The following is a 19,931-nucleotide window of genomic DNA, read 5'->3' as shown; positions in this document are numbered from 1 at the left end:
TGAGCGACTTCACTTTCACTTTTCACTTTCATGCATTGGAGAAGGAAATGGCAACCCACTCCAGTGTTCTTGCCTGGAGAATCCCAGGGGCGGGGGAGCCTGGTGGGCTGCCGTCTATGGGGTCGCACAGAGTCGGACACGACTGAAGTGACTTAGCAGCAGCGGCAGCAACTTACTTCAAGGTTCATATTTTTGCTACGAATATCCAATTGTCCCAGCACATATATAATTTTTAACACATTATTCAGAGTTTGTATTAAGTGATCACACTTGGACTCAGTCAAAATAAAACAAACAAAATAATAATGTAGGTCAAAGAAGACCACATTAAGAGATTGTTACCAAAAGAACTCTACTTGTAGCAACCATACCACATAGACTTGAATAACTTAGGAGGTTAGGAGAAACCATATCAATCAAACTTTTCTTTATAAAAAAATATAACAACCTTTGAAATTAATATCAGAGTTATTTAACTAATTAGTAAATATTAATCTTTACTTAAAAACTATTTAGAAAATTTTGAATTAATGATTAGACAAAGATTTATAAAGTTTCAAATGAAGAAACAGTTTGTTCATATTAAATCTCAATTACTACCAAAACAGCTAAATCTGATTTGGACAGTCTGTATGGTATGGTACTAAATATACCAAGATTTAGTCACAGATGGCAAATATTCATGAGCACATCTATTGCTTTGCAGATTTTGGTCATAAAAATATAAATTGAGCATTTTCTGAAGCTATACATGTGCTTAACTCAACAATAATTTAGACTCAGGTAACTCTAATACCCTAAGGAATCACTGAATGTAGTAAGTTAATTCTTTTGCATCTAGCATAGTACTAGTTGCTCAATGTCCTTGGAAGAATTTAGAAACTGAAATCATTCAAATCATTTCCATGAGCTCCAGTTTAGATGAGAAAACTCAGTTTAAAATAGACTGGAGAAAAACATTGATACTTTACAACTTTAGAATACACTGTGATTCGATTTATTTTGTCTTTAATGATCCTGACCCTGTTCCCAAAACTGCTTTGAGCTATCAAATTATATTACCTCTTTGGAACTTTCAGAGCATCTTGTAACAAACTCCTTCCAATCAGGAAAATGTTGTCTAGCATTCAATTTATATATGCTTTTTATCCAAAAAACTTCCAATCTTCATAAAAGCCTTGATTTTCTGTCTTTCCCTAGTTCTTGTGTGTGTGTGTGTGTGTGTGTGTGTGTGTGTGTGTGTGTGTGTGTGTGTGTGTTCAGTCATGTCCAGCTCCTTGCAACCCTATGGACTATAGCCCACCAGGCTCCTCTGTCCATTGGATTCACCAGACAAGAATACTGAAGCGGGTTGCCAAGCCCTCCTGCAGGGGACCTCCCCAACCCAGGGATCGAACCTGCTTCTCCTGTGGCTCCTGCATTGCAGGCAGATTCTTTGCCACTGAGCTACTGGGGAAGCCCACCCTAGTTCCTAGAATATACTTAGTTGACTAATAAAAAAAATCCTTTTATAATTCTTATATATAATTCAGTATCCACAAGATTATAAAATATTTTAATTTATTATAGATTAAAGAAATATTCCTACTATTTTCTCCTATTATCACCATCTTATCCATTATATCTAATATATCCATTCATTATATTTAACCTATGCAACTTTTTGTTTGAGGCTTTTTGAAGATACAAGATGCTCAGACTAACAAATAAAAAGTCATGGTTTCTTTTATTACTTTCCAAATTTATTGCTATGATGGAAGAGTCTCCTAAATTCTACCACTATGTTGACAGAAAACTGAACACATGCTTATGGGCTAGTACTGAGGCATGCAAAAGACATCTATAATGCCTTGCCCTCAAGAAGCCCATGGTCTAATCTGGGATAAAAGATTCACCTAAAGTAACTTAAAAAACAATACAAAGGCTATAAAAGTGCATACAGATAATTTGAGGGCTAAGGCATAATATGCACATAATTTTCTGGAAGGAAGGAAAAAATGTCTAGTTTTCTGGGTTGGGGTAGAGAGGAATCTGAAAGATGTCACAAGTAAGAAAATACCTGAGGGCCAACTGCCGTCATGAAATTAAAAGATGCTTGCTCTTTGGGAAGAAAACTATGACAAACCAAGACAGCATATTAAAATGCAGAGACATTACTTTGCCTACAAACATCTGTATAGTCAAGGCTATGGTTTCTCCAGTAGTCATGTATGAATGAGAGAATTGAACCATAAAGAAGGCTGAGCACTGAAGAACTGACGCTTCTGAACTGTGGTGTTGAAAGAGACTCTTAAGAATCTCTTGGACAGCAAGGAGATCAAACCAGTCAATCCTAAAGGAAATCAACCCTGAATATTCCTTGGAAGGACTCATGCTGAAGCTGAAGCTCCAATACTTTGGCCACCTGATGTGAAGAACTGATTTATTGGAAAAGATCCCAAAGCTGGGAAAGATTTAAGGGAGGAGGATAAAGGGGATGACAGAGGACAAGATGGTTGGATGGCATCACCAACTCAATGGACATGAGTTTGACCAAGCTCTGGGAGATGGTGAAGGACAGGAAAGCTTGACATGCTGCAGTCCATGGGGTCACAGAGAGTTGGACACAACTGAGCGAGTGAACAACAACCAATGTGTTCATCCGACATCACCATGCAACCTTCCTCACAATTATTCATTGTCATTCCCTGTTGGGTAACTCAATCTTCCACTGATTAGCAGGAGTTGTAAAGCATATTCAGCGGTAATTTGCAATACAAATGCTTATCTACCCACCCACCTTCTTTCCTTTCCTTTCATTTTCCTCCAAGTCCATTTGAGTTCACTTTAAGCTGTTTTGATGGATGCCCCAAAAGCTTAGGCTGCAAACTGAAGTGATGGAATTTTACAAGGCCACCAGATGGTGGCAGTATCCGGTTCTAACTCTGAATCCTCTGTACATAAAAATATGTCACACTCTACAAACACTGAAAAGAAACATCTGGTACTCAGAAATACATTGCTTAAATTGATGCATTCTCTAGAAAACAGTAACTTAAAATTGTATCATTATCAGTCGTATACATGTGTATGTGTACCTGCTCAGTCTCCTCCAACTCTTTGCGACCCCACGGACTGTAGCCCACCAGGCTCCTCTGTCCACGGGATTCTCCAAGCGAGAATACTGGAGCAGGTTGCCATTTCCTCCTCCAGGGGATCTTCCCAACCCAGGGATCAAACCCGAGTCTCCTGCAGATGCTTTACCGCTGAGCCATTGGGGAAGCCCATAATTACCAGCCGTACAATAACCCAGTCTGAGCTAGAGTAGGAAAATGTTACTTTCTTAAACTGCTCAGATTGACCAACTGTTAATCATTCTTCATCCCCATATACAGGAGGTAACAGTCTCAAAATACTTTCTATTAAAATTTCTACCTCTGTTCATCCATTTGACTCACACCTTTAAAATGTGATAATATACTTGTCACATGAAGAACTGTGCATCAGACAATAAAAATAATAAAATAGATAAAGTAACAATACTCACAGAGTTTCTTAGACACTAGGATGATTGCTTGTTTGAGGTCTGTTTGCTAACCAAAATATTTTAAAGTTCCAATTCAGGGTAACAAATTGCAGCACCTTTCATGGTTTCCTTAAATTTAAAACTTCATAGTGAACAGTGGGTAATGTGATTAACATATTATATGCATGATGCTTTTGTAGAGTTTCACTGTCTTTCTCTTCTCAAACCCTAGAGTGTTGCATATTATTTACCACAAACGTAATCAGTCTAAAAGACTAATTCACTAACTGTTTCAGCCAAGCAATCTTTTAGAATAAATGTGCAGGGACTGATAGCATCAGTTTTAGTAAAAAGTTCTCTTAAAATAACAATAATAAATATATTTTGCTTAACTCTCTTCAGTAAATTCCACTTAGCAATGCTTGCAGAAACATAAAATAGCTTTAATAAGGGTAAGTGAATTTACACTATTTATGTATAGCATAATATTGATTTTAACAAAAAAATAGAAACTCACCACAGCTTCCCAAAAGTCATTTTGAGATTTCTTCAGAGAGCCTATGACTGCATTTGTAGGCAAATGTATTTTTAACTCAATTTATGAATGACTTAAAAAATACTGAATGGAATACACTATGCTCTAATAATTTTCTGGAATATTTGCTGTTTAGTCACTAAGTCAGGTCCCATTATTTTGCAACCTATGGACTATTGCCCACCAGGATCCTCTGTCCATGGGATTCTCCAGGCTAGAATACTGGAGTGGTGGCCATTTCCTTCTCCAGGGGATCTTCCCAACCCAGGGATCAAATCCGTGTCTCCTGCATTCAAAAGCAGATTCTTTACCACTGAGCCCCCTGGGGAGCCCCTTCTGGAATATACCCGACAACAATGGTTTTAGAGACATTTTCTAAATTAAATGAGACATTTTCTGTGTGCATTTCAGTTAATGGAAGTGCTCGGTTGTCTATGTAGAACTTGCAAAGAAACTAAAAATCAGTTTCATGAGCCAACATCTCTTTAAGTTTACATGGTCAAAAAGGTTGGAAAGTAGGCAGAAGAAATCTCTTTTTCAGTTGTTGATACGCTGTAAATCCCACCACCAGCTCCTCACCTCAAACCTTGATGAAGTTGTAAGGAAACATTTTCAAAAGCTTGAACTGAATACATTGATGTTTGAGGGACATAACAGTTAATGTCTGGTTTGAATCTTAGAATATGCTGTTCTGAAACCATTCTTGTGGGGTACGTTCCAGAGCACAGTTTGTGTCACTGAATATTTTTAAGCCATGCATTATTGTTGTTGTTTAGTCTCTAGGCATGTCTGACTCTTTGCAACCTCATGGACTGCAGCACACCAGACTTCCCCGTCCTCCACTGACTCCCAGAGTTTGCTCAAACTCAAGTTCGTTGAGTTGGTGATGCTATCTAACCTCTCATCCTCTGCCGCCCCCTTCTCCTTTGGCCTTCAATATTTCCCAGCATCAGGGTCTGTATGAACGAGTTGGCTCTTCGCAGCAGGTGGCTATAGATTGAATTAATAAGTGATAAGTTAAGATCCTGAAGCAGAGAGAGATGCTGGCTACACTTTCCCTGGGAGAAGTAAGATGGTGTTAATGTTTCCAGAACACCGGAGCTGTTAAAAGACATTTTAAATCCTGTCCAAGAAGAATGCAAAGAGGGATGATGTAGTCTCAATGGAGGGAATGAGTATCTAGGAAACAATAGATAAATATAATGCAGCCATGCAGAGGAAATGCATTTCCTGGGTCATAGCAAATGGAGCTAAACAGTTCCAATAGGCACCTCTATGAAAGCCACATGTCTTTCTGTTTAGACAGGTTAAGTTACACTGTGGTAACAAACATCCCCATAGTTTTAGTAGCTTAAAACCACAAAGATTAGTTTCTTGTTCATGAAACATGGTACTGTATCAGTGGTGGAGAGAGGCTGGCTGTTCTCATTGAAGTGGACAATGATTGAAGCTGAGGGAACAGCACCATCTCTTACATTAGTGACTGCAGAGTCAGAAGGAAAAAAAAGATCTCTGGAGATTCGCACACCAGCTCAGCCTATGAGTGACACTTGTCACTTCTGCTCATTATTTCTTGTTCAGAACTGGCATGTGGCCTTGCCCAATCACATGAAAGTGAGAAAGTCCAGTCCTACCTGGTGCTGAGGAGGCACAGAAAGTTTAGACGAGTGATGCTAGTGTCTACCAAGCCATCGCAAGCGTGAACAAAGCATCCACCAAGTCCAGAGAAAGTTCATCCAAGGTTACTTTCATGTCAGGCAAATCAGACCTCACCTTTACCTCTTCTACTTTTCTGAGATACATCCCTAGAGGAGCCAGAGACAGCCTACCTGAATAGGGCAAAAAGCATGGGAGTCAACTTGAAGAAACACAGGAGAGGCTGCCCAACTCCCATTTACTCTCCCTGGGAAGAGGCCAGCATCAAACTGGCCAGGCTAAGGTAAGGAGAAACATTATTACTAAATGAATTTAGGACTTAGTAAATGAACAGAATATAACAGAAGTGAGACTATTCAAGTTATTAGATGCAGTCACAGAGCATTTTATTTTCTATAGGACTGTCCAGGGCAGTGATAAAGAATCCTCCACCAAGGCAGGAGACGCAGGACAAGGAGGTTTGATCCCTGAGTCGGGAAGATTCCCTGGAGGAGGAAATAGCAACCCACTCCAGTATTCTTGCCTGGAAAATCCCATGGACAGAGGAGCTTGGCAGCCTACAATTTACAGGGTCACAAAAGAGTTGGACACAACTTACTGACAGCACAATGCTTATTTTCTAACAATATGTAAATAAGATATGAAACCTATCTGAGATATTCTTTACGAGCAGGAAAAGGATTAGCCCCACCAAACAGGTATGAATGGAGACTAGTAAAGAAAAAGGAGATAAACACTTGCTTAAATAAGAAACACACACATGGGGAAAAAAAAAAATGTCTGTGCTGGATGGATACAGCTTTTGTGAACAGTGAAGTTAGAAAGAAAGTGAAAAAACTACCAAGTGAATCCAAATAAAAACAAAGCTATCAAAATACTTTTTGAAAATCAGAGGGAAAACATCATATATAACTAAGAGAATCTCAGAAACATTAAGATAAAAAGCTATTACAGAAATGGAAGAAAAATTAGAAATTAGGCTAAACTACCCTAGAGTTTTTCCCAGATACATGAAACCAACATCAAAGATAAAAATGCTGTGAGAATATGACTTTAGTCAAAAACACCTAGGAAAACACTCCATCAGAGCAAAATGAATGGCAGAAAATCTGATTAGACTCTAACACAGGCCAAATAGAAATGCTGGGCAGAGACAAAAAACATAATTATTTCCAACAAACTAGATTTAGGCATAGAGTGACAACCTCTTATACTATCAGAACATGTATAAAGTGGATCTCCCGGATACAAACTACCATTAAACCAGTAAATATTTGCTCTTTGAATTTCTGTCAGTGATCTAGAAGGCATTACAGAAGAAAATAGGATATAAGTGTTTGAAGAGGTCAAATATTCAAAATGAAAGACTAAAATACTGATATTCTATGCACACTGGTTGTAATTTGAATACAGGATAAAAACCATTGCTAATTTAGAGTCAAATGAGTTGTTCAACAATCTTCAATCCAAGTCTAAAGGACTACAAGCAAGTTATCAACTGTTCCATCTATAACCAGGTTTTAAACTGCAATTATTTGACATGTATTGCTACCCTTGTTTCATAATCTATAAAATTCATTTGATATGAAAATTTGAGAAAATTACATCATAATAAAAGCAGAATACAAAAGAAAAATGAATTTTAAATTGATGTGTTTTTGCTTTTCTGTACAAAAACTTCTGCTCTTATATAAAGATGGTATATATTACTTTACCTGAGATTATTTTATCAATCTCTTTTAAATATATATACATATTTAATACAGAAATGACTTCAATTGTATAGGTACTGAGTATACAAGTTTATTTTTACCCCTTATCTATTCTATTCTTACAAACTCTACATAAGATGCACAGGGTAGAAAGGTGTCATCACATCTGTTTTACTGAAGGAAACTAACATCTCATGAGATTAACAGATTGTTTGAGATGCATTAATTAGCAGTCAATGGCGGAGTCAGAATTTGAAATCAAATCTTTCAAACTTTTATTCATTGCATGCTATCTGCCTTATGACAGTTTTGGATTTAGAAATATTAAAACTTTCTAAGTATTATAAAATCACATTTCAATTCATTCCAAAAATATTCAATAAGAACTGACTATATTCTAGATTATTTTTAAAAAACAATGATGAATATAATTTTTACCCTCACAAACCACATGATTTGAAAAGATACACTGGAGAGTGAATAAAAGTAATATTTTAAAAATACATATAATAATGCAAGTTAGTAAAAGTTTAGAGACTACATTTTGTCCAGAGTTTCTGGAATGGTTTATTGAGAATAAGACACAAGGCTAGTTTTAAAGGACGAATAGGAGCTTGTGCAGATATTCTACTTAGTTTCAGTTGGAGGGATCCCTATGTGCAAAGGTAGGGAGATATATAAAAAGTGGAAAGGTTTTATCAGTAATTACTATATTATTTTCCTGGAGGAGGGCAAGGCAACGCATTCCAGTATACTTGCCTGGATCATCCCATGGACAGAAGAGCCTGGTGGGCAACAGTCCATGGGGTCGCAGAGAGTCAGACGTGACTGACTGACTACGCACAGCACAGCACTACATTATTTTACTTTTACTTTTTTTTTATTTACTTTTATTTTACTTTTAATATCATTTCCAACATATCAGACCTCAGTATGAATTCTTAATGAATTTAAAATTCATTAGCACTTTATTCTTATAAAACGATTAGTACACTGGATATCTAGCTACCCTCTCTTCTCCCACAAGGAGAGTTAAATGGAAAGATGGATAATAAGCACCTCCCAAAATGCAAATAACTTCTCCATAGTTTTGCACCATTACTAGTGACAAAACATTTGACTACTGTCCATATTCTAAAGCTATAATTTTGCATCATTAATTTCTATTGAATCAAAGTACACATTCTCCCTTGAAATTTACATTAACACAATCACTGAATCTTCCTTACTGAACCAGAGGGAAACACTTTAATCTTTGTTCCCTCAATTCCTCCACAAAATCGACAGTCAGTGCTGCCATAGATGGAGCAGAAGCTCCACATCCCACAGGACAGTCCAATGTACCTCTTTTCAACAATCACCAAGACCTAAGTATTGATCTAGGCTATATAAGCACCTACAAACACAAACAGAATTTATTTCATTTCCTATTTCACATTATTTCACCAATGTTGTTCATATGTATTTTGAAGAATAAAGACTGACAAAATGCACTTTGTTCCAATGGTGATTTACATGGTTTCTCTGACAAAGATACTCTACATTTTATTTAGAGTTATACAGTACCCTGTGAGAGCCCTGAATACAGAACCAACCACAAATGCTTCCTTCCCAATTTTGGCACCTACAAAAATAAGATCACTAATACATGCATATGTTCTAAAATGCTTTTCAGTAATTTCATTTAAAAAGTTCTTTAAGAAAAAAGGGTGATGGAGTATCATCAATCTGTACTAGTTAATTAAAATGAGTTTTATGAAAAGTAATGAAAAATATCAATTGAAAGTCATGTACAGAAAGGCAAGATAGCTTGTTGTGAGCCCTAGATCTTAAGGATATGTTAAACAATTACTTGGAAAGGATAGATTGGAAGGCATATACCCAATACATGAATGAATGGACGAAACTGTTAAAGCCACTGATGGAAAAGTCCAAGGGAGGGGCATCTGAAATGCATATATCTTCTAGTATACTGTTGTCCACACATGGCGGCTTATCTGCTTTGCTGCCCCACCTCTGACACAAAAACAAGCTGTTATCAACCTCTACCAGGAATCCAATCACATTCAAGCTACTAAGACTTGTGTGATTTTGCTAAGATTTTAAGGTCATCAGAAGCAGGACCATTGTACACAGTACTGACCCTTCAATGCTTAGAGGGCTGGGAGCACCCATCCTCTGTGCAGCTGAGAATCCTGCAGAGCTTAGTCAGCCCCCCTTATCAGCAGTTCCTCCATATTCACAGACTCAGTATCCTCAGTTCTGCTTCTGTGGATGCAGGTTCATCCAACCTCGGATAGTACAGAACTGCAGAGTTTACTGCTGAAGAATATCTGCACCTAAGGGGACCAATTCGGTTCAAACCTAGTGTGGTCCAAGGGTTAATTGTACAATATCTTACTTGAAAAATTTCCATTTAACATCTATGTTCTCAAGCTTATTCTAGTCTCTGACCACTTAATCCTCTTGTCTCTCACCCACACAGCACACAGCCTCCCTCTTCTCTCATTTCTTCTGCAAGGTAGCTTCGGACTTTGTCAAAACCTTGGGTAAAAGAGAGCCCCAGGAAGCTCTTCCACCTTATAAATTATGTGTTTCTGTAACATTCAATTATTTATGATGTGAATGTTTTACTTCTGTAATCAGAAAAAATGAAAAAACATTTAAAATCACTTATGTAGAAAAAGACTTCAATTAGAGAAATGAACAAGGATATGCCCTTAAGCAACAATGTATCCCTAGCACTGCATATGATGCATTTATTCATAGTAGGTGCTCAGCAGAGCCTGTTGATAAGGAAATTATTCCAAGACAGAAAAAAATGCAACAATACAGGGGAAATGAAAATGATACAGGCGATAGCAAAGTACAATATGTATTCCTCAGACAATGGATACATGAGTTATTAGATATGAAGGGAAATAAAGTGAAGTAGGAAAGAACACTATGAATTAGTCTATTATTTAAAAAGTTCTGTACTAAGTGTTCACTACGTACCAGACACATCTTGGAGAAATCTTCCTGTCCCTCCTCCAACCCTTATAGGTAAATCCGTGACATTCTGCTTAGTTTCTAAATGCACAGAGCACAAATTTTCATGATATATTTAGTTTCTTACTCTGTCTTATATGTTATTTTCCATATTGGCCTGCAAGGCTCTCAAAGGTAAGATTATATTTGTCCCCTTCATACAGACAACGTATTAGCCACGGCCTACACCAGTGCTTAAAACAGAGGAGGTATATAAATCTGTTAAATTAATCAGTCAATCTATCACTGACCAAGTATTGTTCTATTACACTCACATTTTCTCAACATGTATCTTGAGGATCTCACTATGATGATATTTAAAGATCTGCAACATTCCATCTACCTTCTTGCTCAACACACAATGTAGAATTCATTGTAGGAGGATTTCAAAGTTTATGTAACTATATTCCTAGGGAATATATGGATGTTTTTTCAATTCTTCAATAAGTATGCATTTCAAGAGTCTTGCTTCTTCCTTTACAAACTGTCCAACTTTTGGAGTCTTTTTCTTGTTTCACTTGGTTCCTAGAATTTCCATTATGTTGAGGAGTCTTTTTCTTGTTTCACTTGGTTCCTAGAATTTCCATTATGTTGAGTAGAAACAAGAGCAGACATTCTTGCCTCGCTTCCAAAATTAGTGGAAAAGCGTTTGGTTTTTCACCATTAAGTGTCATATCAGCCATAGGTTTATTGGAGATGCACTGTATGAAGTTGAAGATCCCTTATATCTCTTAATATTTGATAGGAAATTTTATTAAGTGCTAGATTTTGTCAAAAACTTCTTGTGGCATATATTGAAATGATCATATAATTTTATGTTTCTTTTTTTACTCTGTTAATATGGTATACTATAGTGATTGATTTTCTAATGTTAAACCAACATTGTATTTCTGAGATGAACCCTTCTCATAACCTGGTGTAAACTTTCGTTAATACTATTTATGTTTATGTTCATGAAGGATATTGGCCTGTAGCTTTCTTTTCTACAATGTCTTTTCATGATATTGACATCAGTGTGATGCTGGTCTCTTAGAATCTAAGTTGGGAAGTGTTCCTCCTTCTGTAATTTTCTGGGAAAGATTGTATACAACTGGCATTCTTCTTCATTAAATGTTCAGAAGATTTTATTAGTGATCTGTTGCTGAGGTTTACTTTGTTAAAAGACTCTGCAGTATTATTTTGTTTTGAATGACAGATATTTAACAGCCATATTGAGATACAATTTATATACCATTAAAGGTACTCATTTTATGTGAACGATTCAATGATTTTAGTAAATTTACACATTTATGCAACCATCACGACAATCCAATTATGAAACAGCTGCATGAGCCTGAAAGATCCATTCTGCCCACTTATTTCCTGGTTGCTCCTAGGACTTCTCTGGTGATTCAGATGGCAGAGTCTACCTGCAGTGCAGGAGACCCAAGTTCAATCCCTGGGTCAATAAGATCCCCTGGAGAAGGGAATGAGAACTCACTCCAATATTCATGCTTAGAGAATTCCATGGACAGAGGAGCCTCGTGGGCTACACAGGTCATGGGGTCGCAAAGAGTCGGACACGACTGAGCAGCTAACACTTTCATCATCTCCACTTCCAGTGTCAGGAAAACACCAATCCACTTTTGAATTCAGTAGATTTGCTTTCCTAGATATTTTATATAGACAGACCATCTATGTAGTCTCTTGTGTCTGGCTTGTTTCACTCAACGTAATGTATTTGAGGTTTTATCTCTGCTGTAACACGCATTGGTATTCTATCCCTTTTTATTGTTGAAAATTATTCTATGGTATGGCTATAGTTCATTTTGTCTATTCACCAGTTGACTTGGTACAGAAAGCCTTTAACTATACAAACAATTTTTCAAAAGATTTGAAGCCATTCAGGTTATACATTTCTTATTGTAGGTATATAATATATTGTTACAAATTCATGACAGCATTTTTGAGGATAAATTCTTAGAAGAGGACCTTCAAAGCCAACTATTATGAACATTTATAATATAACAGGTATTTAAAGTTCGCCCCCAGAGGTGGGTAACGCGTGCCTGCTTGCTTGCTCAGGTGTTTCTGACTCTTGGCAGTCCCATGGATTGTAGCCCACCAGGATCCTCTGTACAGCGGATCTTCCAGGCAAGAGTTCTGGAGTGGACTGCCATTTCCTTCTCCAGGGGAACTTTCCAACCCAGGGATCAAACCTGCATCTCCTGCACTGGCAGGCGGATTCCTTACCACTGAGCCACCTGGGGTAAACCAGTTTACAATATCTCCAATTACCTATATGAATCTATATTTCCCCACTCCATTAACAACAAATGGAATCTATCAGTGCTTCAGTCCCAACTCATTAGCAAGACTATCTCACTCCTGTATTAATTTGCATTACTTCGATTCTTAGTGACGTTATACATTTAACATACATTTATATTCTGCTTACACCGATTTACTCCCCTTTTATGAATTCTTCCCAGGCCACTCTCATTCCACCCTATTTGGAAGTGCCTGGTAACACAACTCTAGCTTGTTATTTTGCAAAGTCTTGCGAACAACAGATATTTAACAAGAATTTCTGAATAAGTTGATAAATTATTCTTTTCTTATTGTTAGATTACCACCCACTTTTCCCTTCTCTCTTTAACAAGATCACAAGATTCTTAAGAACAAAGACCTATTCACATACATTATCATATCCTATTATAATAAAAATCACTTTAACATCAGTAAATAGCTGCGTGTTAATTCATATGAATTTACATAATTAAGACCAAAGCTAGGGTTTTGTATTTACCTGCAAATAAAATTAAAGGCAAATCTTACAGAGAAACTATCTGCAATCCATCATCATATGCTTAACCAATGGGTGACAGTCAAAGACATATCTTCACATGGCCTAAAGACTGCTTTATTTCTGATAAATAGTATAGAATATCTATGATATAGAGTCTATATATTATGTTGTATATATATAAAGTATAATGTATAAAGCATATAGTATATAAGGTATATAAGTATATATACAAAATATATAATCTATTTAATATATTATCATATATACAAATATTTATTATTATAGAAAAGTCGAGTAAAAACAATAGCTAAGAAGATAAAGGCTATTTCCCTTTGACAAATGAAGCCCCACATTTCAAAAATCAACACTTATCACAAGGCACTGTTGTTGCCTCCCCTGGTACACCAGGAGCAATACAGTTTTTATGCTAATTATTTCCCTTCATGCTGGCTACTAGATAGATATCTTGCAGCTAACCATGGTTACATTATTATAGAATGGGATTGTATGAAGACACAAAATCCTCTTATGCAGTCCAATTTAGAATCCATTTCAAAAACTCTCTAGTGCTACACCTAGAAATTGAAATGTGCCAGGAATCTTAGATTTTTCCATTTATTTCTGTTACACTAAAATTTGGTTATGACTTTTGTAAAGACAACAATTCTCTCTTTAGAGACAATCTGATATTATGTTCTATTATACCTGCAAAAAATAATTCATTTCCAAGTCCAGGTTCCCAGGTTTGCATTTAGACTTACTAATATTATTAGAGAAATACATTCATAGTTTATATTGACAATGACACTAAAATTCAAAGGAAGGAAATCGTATTTGACTTATCTTTGTGACCAGGAAAGATGGGCTGTTCTTACATTAACTGCTGAACACATTTACAAAAGCCACAAAATTTATTCATACTTTATCCTAGCAGGTCTCATATTTTATCAAAAGGGCACATAATTATTTCAGTGGGGCTTTTAAATTTTTATTCAAGTCAACGAATCATTTAATATCTACAATCTACTTCTTTACTAATTCACCTGATGAAAATAACCTATAAACATATAATTAGCATTTAAATCACTAAAATAAAATAGGACAAATGGACTACCAGCATTTCTGGGTAAATTCCATGGTAAAAACTAAGGTATTATAGTAGTTTGGGGTCCCACTGCACAAATCAAACCACCAATTTAACATTTCGAAAGCTAAATATTTTTAAAGTGTTCATAGAAATTGGGTAATTGACCTGACAGTTGAGTTCACACAAACTGGGTAACTGACCTAGGGAAAACAAAGACCATTGCTACTATGTCAAATTAAGTAAACATGAGAAGAAAAATTCAGAAATACAGAATGGTAAAAACAAAACAAAAATACAGGGACTCCATGTAAACTTTACTATCCAAAAATACCTGACTTTTCTTTCTTTTATCCTATTCTTAAACAGTAAGCATCACAGTGTTTGTACCATATTTTTAAGTTTTGGCTGCACCACCCACCCCCCATCTGTGGGATCTTAGTTCCCAGACCTGGGATTGAACCTACAACTCCTGCATTAGAAGGGGGAGTCAACCACAGGAACACTAGGGCAGTTGCCAGTTTGTGCCATATTAATGATAACTTTGAGAAAATCATCTGAAATATGTATATATAAACTTAATTTTTACTTTCAAAACACTAGTTAATAGGTCCTCCAGAAAAAAAAAAAAAGTCTTCTCATCAAAGACATATAGAAATTTATGCTTCATTATGAAAGTTTTAAGGGCTTCCCTGGTGGTTCAGTGATAAAGAATCCATGTGCAATGCAAGAGACACAGGTAGACGCGGGTTCAAATCCTGGGTCAGGAAGAGTCCCTGCAGGAGGAAATGGCAACCCACTCCAGTATTCTTTGCCTGGAAAATCCCATGGACAGAGGAGCCTGGCAGGTTACAGTCCTGCCAAGACTGTAGGGGTCACAGAGCCGGACACCAGTGAGCACAGAACACGTGGAAGTATTCCAGGTATTCCTCAAATACATTATTTCATTTACCTCCATATCAAGTGTCACAATGCCTGACATTTTACTTAGCTTAGCACCTGAAAGTTTTTTTTGTTTCTTTTTCCAAAGCTTAAACCTAGGTGTGGTCAGGTTTTAAACCCAAGGATAGAGTGGGTAGATATTAAATTTCCCCATTTTACAGAATTCAACACTGAGCCTTAGAGAAATAAGAGAGCTTTTCCAAAGTGACACATTAGTCCTAAGAGACAGAAGTAGAATTCAAGTCTTCTGATTCCAAGTCCTGTACTTCTACTTATTGATGCTGACTCCTGCTGGCACTCAAATTAGTTTCTCTAGCGAGATTTTTGGACAGTAGATTTTTCTCTCTAAGGACATTTCAAAACCATTTAGCATTGTATTCACACTCAAATAAAAACAGTTACATTTACTAAAGACTTAGATGGAGTTAAGGCTTTCCTAAAATGGATCACTATTTTTTATGTATAGTTGATTTACAATGTATTCAATTCTCCTATACAGTAAACAGGACTCAGTTATATTGGACATGAACCAACAGACTGGTTCCAAATAGGAAAAGGAGTACGTCAAGGCTGTAGATTGCCACCCTGCTTATTTAACTTTTATGCAGAGTACATCATGAGAAACGCTGGGCTGGAAGAAGCACAAGCTGGAATCAAGATTGCCGGGAGAAATATCAATAACCTCAGATATGCAGATGACACCACCCTTATGGCAGAAGGTGAAGAAGAACTAAAAAGCCTCTTGATGAAAGTGAAAGAGGAGAGTGAAAAAGTTGGCTTAAAGCTCAACATTCAGAAAACTAAGATCATGGCATCCGGTCCCATCACTTCATGGGAAATAGATGGGGAAACAGTGGAAACAGTGCCTGACTTTATTTTTCTGGGCTCACTGCAGATGGTGATTGCAGCCGTGAAACTAAAAGATGCTTACTCCATGGAAGGAAATTTGTGGCCAACCTACAGAGCATATGAAAAAGCAGAGACACTACTTTGCCGACAAAGATCCGTCTAGTCAAGGCTATCCAGTAGTCAGGTATGGATGTGAGAGTTGGACTATAAAGAAAGCCCAGCACCAAAGAATTGACGCTTTTGAACTGTGGTGTTGGAGAAGACTCTTGAGAGTCCCTTGGACTGTAAGGAGGTCCAACCAGTCCATCCTAAGGGAGATCAGTCCTGGGTGTTCATTGGAAGGACTGATGCTGAAGCTGAAGCTCCAGTACTTTGGCCACCTGATTCGAAGAGCTGACTCATTGGAAAAGACCCTGATGCTGGGAAAGACTGAAGGCAAGAGGAGAAGGTGACAACAGAGGATGAGATGGTTGGATGACATCACCGACTCAATGGACATGGGTTTGGGTGGACTCCGGCAGTTGGTGATGGACAGGGAGGCCTGACATGCTGTGGTTCATGGGATCGCAGAGTCGGACACGACTGAGCGACTGAACTGAAAAATATATATACATAGAAATGTATATTCATAATATTAATAAATATATTTAAACATACTCAAATATATTGGTGAATATTAAAATAATATATACTATTTTTTATATTCTTTACCATTATGATTTATGACAGGATCCTGAATATAGTCCCCTGTGCTATAGGACCTCACTGTTTGGATTACTAATTTCTGAGCAGGTTTAGAAGTGTGGCTCAACTATTTGCTAACTGAGAATATTTCAGACTTGATTACACTGGGCCCGACGCACATGGAAATAAGGCACTCAGAGCAAAAATGCACCATATTTCAAGACAGGACATCCATCCCAGGTAACTACTCTCCAAGCCTGTACAGTTCCCAGAAACAGAAGTCAGTGGAGTTTCAACCAGACCCAAGAGGCAAACAGACATAAGAGATAATAATCAACTGATGATCTGTACTCCCAAATGAATCAACCCCACAGCTCATGGTTTTCTTCCACGAAAAAATTTAAATAATGGAACAATCAGTATTTTAAAACTACCTCCCATTTACATATAAAGTATGAATCAATAACTGTAAAATAACTATAAATAGGTATGGATTTTTTTCAGAAGTAAATATTTTAACCAAAGGAGAGAGAAAATGAAATAATAAAAGCAAGTAGGGAAGGAGGGAGAGGGAGGGAAAAAGGAAGGCAGAGGGAGAGAGGGAGGGAGGGAATATTAGCAAAAAAATGCTTTTTCCTTTAAACAAAAATGGTTTCTAAAAGAAGAAATCAGAGGTACATGCAGATCAGTAAACCTTTTGTCTAGTATGTAACCTGTCCCTCCTATTCTTTCATTTCCTTATCACACATATTTTAAGCTCCATTGATTTTCTTTCAGGAAATATGATCTTTCATCATTAAATAGTTCTTAAAGTTCTTAACAAAACAGCCCCCAAGCCATAAAAGAAACGGGCTTGGTGATGTTATTCTCTCATCAAAATTATAAATGGAGTACCGAAAGTTGAGAGCTGTGACAAATGGGGGAATATTCATGAAAATTAAGAAAATTCCAAAAACATTTTTTTTCAATCCAGGCTTCTGCCTTATAAAAATGCAACTAAACTGGAGAATTAGAAAACTGACAAACCTTTTGCATACAGTGACCTCCTATCCTTGTACTACAGGAAAACATTTCCACCTAGAGTCCTTTCAGAGAATATCTAGAGACCAAATGAAATCAACCATAATGACAACCAGAGCCAGATAATAATCAGTTTTTAATTGAAGCATCAAGCCAATTAATTTGTGACAACAGCCTATCACTTCTTATTCTTGACATGAAGTTTCAGAGGACTCAAACAATTCTCAGGTCCACAGCATTCCAGGAACACATCAATGTTCTAACTCTTTTAAAATCACATTTATGAGACAGAGAAAAATCTTTAGAGGTGGAGTTCTATAACTGAATTTGAGGTTACAAACCAGCCTCACTACTTTGATTCAATTCATTGTCAAGAAATACAGGATCTCTTGCACATCATATACACAGATTCCTAATGCTAGCAGGTATTCCTCTGGTTTCAGTTTCTTTCATAAAGAAAATTGAGCCCTTATTATGTATTTGTCTTCATTAATTCAATTCAACAAATACATAATCTGTGTCTAAACATGCAGATAACTACACTTAGATGAGTACTATTCTGTCACATAATAGAATTTCTAAAAGAGTATCATCTTAAGAACATAAACCATCTTTTTTTCAAGATTTCAGCAAGACATTTATTCTTGCCTTTGACACAGAGCTCCATCCATGTAATAATACATGAATGACAAACTTTATATAAATCTTCCCTGAGATCATGCTATGTGTTATTCTGGAATGAAAAACATGAATACATTGGTCTGTTCCACTTCAATTACACTTATTATATAATATTAACTTACATAGTTACCTTGATAAAAAATAATAGATGCCTTACACATAAGTGGTAACCGAACTATTTCAGTTATCATCAATAGGCAACCCATCCCATTCAAATTCTTCAAATACCTGACAGTATCTCATGAAACACTTCCAGCAGAAAAGGCTTCATTTTTCCTGCTAGCAGGCTCACTATATAGGAAGTAATCCATACTACTGGGTGATGGGATGATAGTACACTGAAGAATATTCTCCTCCTTTTAACCACTCCTTCTCATTTTTGAAAAAAAATGTTCACTCTTTCAGTATGTGGCCCAGTATTTATAAACGCTGGACCTCTGCTTTTATTTAGGATGCCCAAAATATTCCATACCCTCCCATCATTTTTTTTTTTTTTTTTTTTTTTGGTCTTCCTTCAGGATTATTCTGCAAGAGGGTTAATATCATAAGTCGGGTTTGTTAAGAGCCACCTTTAAAGGACTCTGAAATTGCACTGCTGAGTGTAAAATGACCACATATGGTATGCACGAACACAAAACAGCATACTGAAAAATACTTACGTTGCCAGCTGCCTGACAGACATGGTGTAATCACGCCAAACACACACAAGCACACTACCCACTTTTTTTTTTTTTTTAGCTTAAACACAATCATCACACATATTCAGCACCCACCGTGCCTGCCGAAGGCAGTAGCTAGTAGAAGCGATTTCTGTTAGTGGCTTAAGCAAGGATTTTGTCAAAGACAGTGTGAAATGTGAAATGAATCAGACTTCATCAAATCATCTGAACTTCAAGGCCATTTCCCAGCACCGCCCCCACCCCCACCCCACCTCGGGGTAACTTCCCCCTTCTTCCGCTCCTGAGGTTCTCGCCCTGACTTCCTCCTCACCCTTATCTCTCCCTCTCCAAGTCTATCTATCAGCAGCTTTGCTCCGTTCTCTGAGCCAGTCTCTTAGGAAAAGAAAAGCAGTTAAATGCTAGCTGCTGAGACTTCACCATCAGGTGCAAAGGCAAGGGGAGGAAGAGAAGAGGGTGTGGTACTCCTTTTTCCACCACACCCCAGCCCTCGAGGCGCGCACTCCCGTCCGCTGCGGCTCAGGGGAGCCCCGCGGGTCCCCTCGCTCACCTCGGAGCAGCCTGGTCCACAGACCAGCCACCTGGCCGTCTCTGCAGGAAACTTCCCTTAAAGCAGTCGAACATTTAGGGGAGGCTGGGAAAATTAAGAATTAGTTCGAAAATACCTCCCACGGGGCTCCACGGAGGAAGACTCAAAGGCACCTTTAGATACAGACCGCACAGACCCGCATCCTCCACTCGCTCCCATCTTGGGTATCCGGCTGAGAA

Source organism: Muntiacus reevesi, chromosome 17 (assembly GCF_963930625.1).
Source record: "Muntiacus reevesi chromosome 17, mMunRee1.1, whole genome shotgun sequence".
NCBI lineage: Eukaryota > Metazoa > Chordata > Mammalia > Artiodactyla > Cervidae > Muntiacus > Muntiacus reevesi.
The sequence above is the reverse complement of the archived record's forward strand: the minus strand, read 5'-3'. Positions refer to the sequence as shown.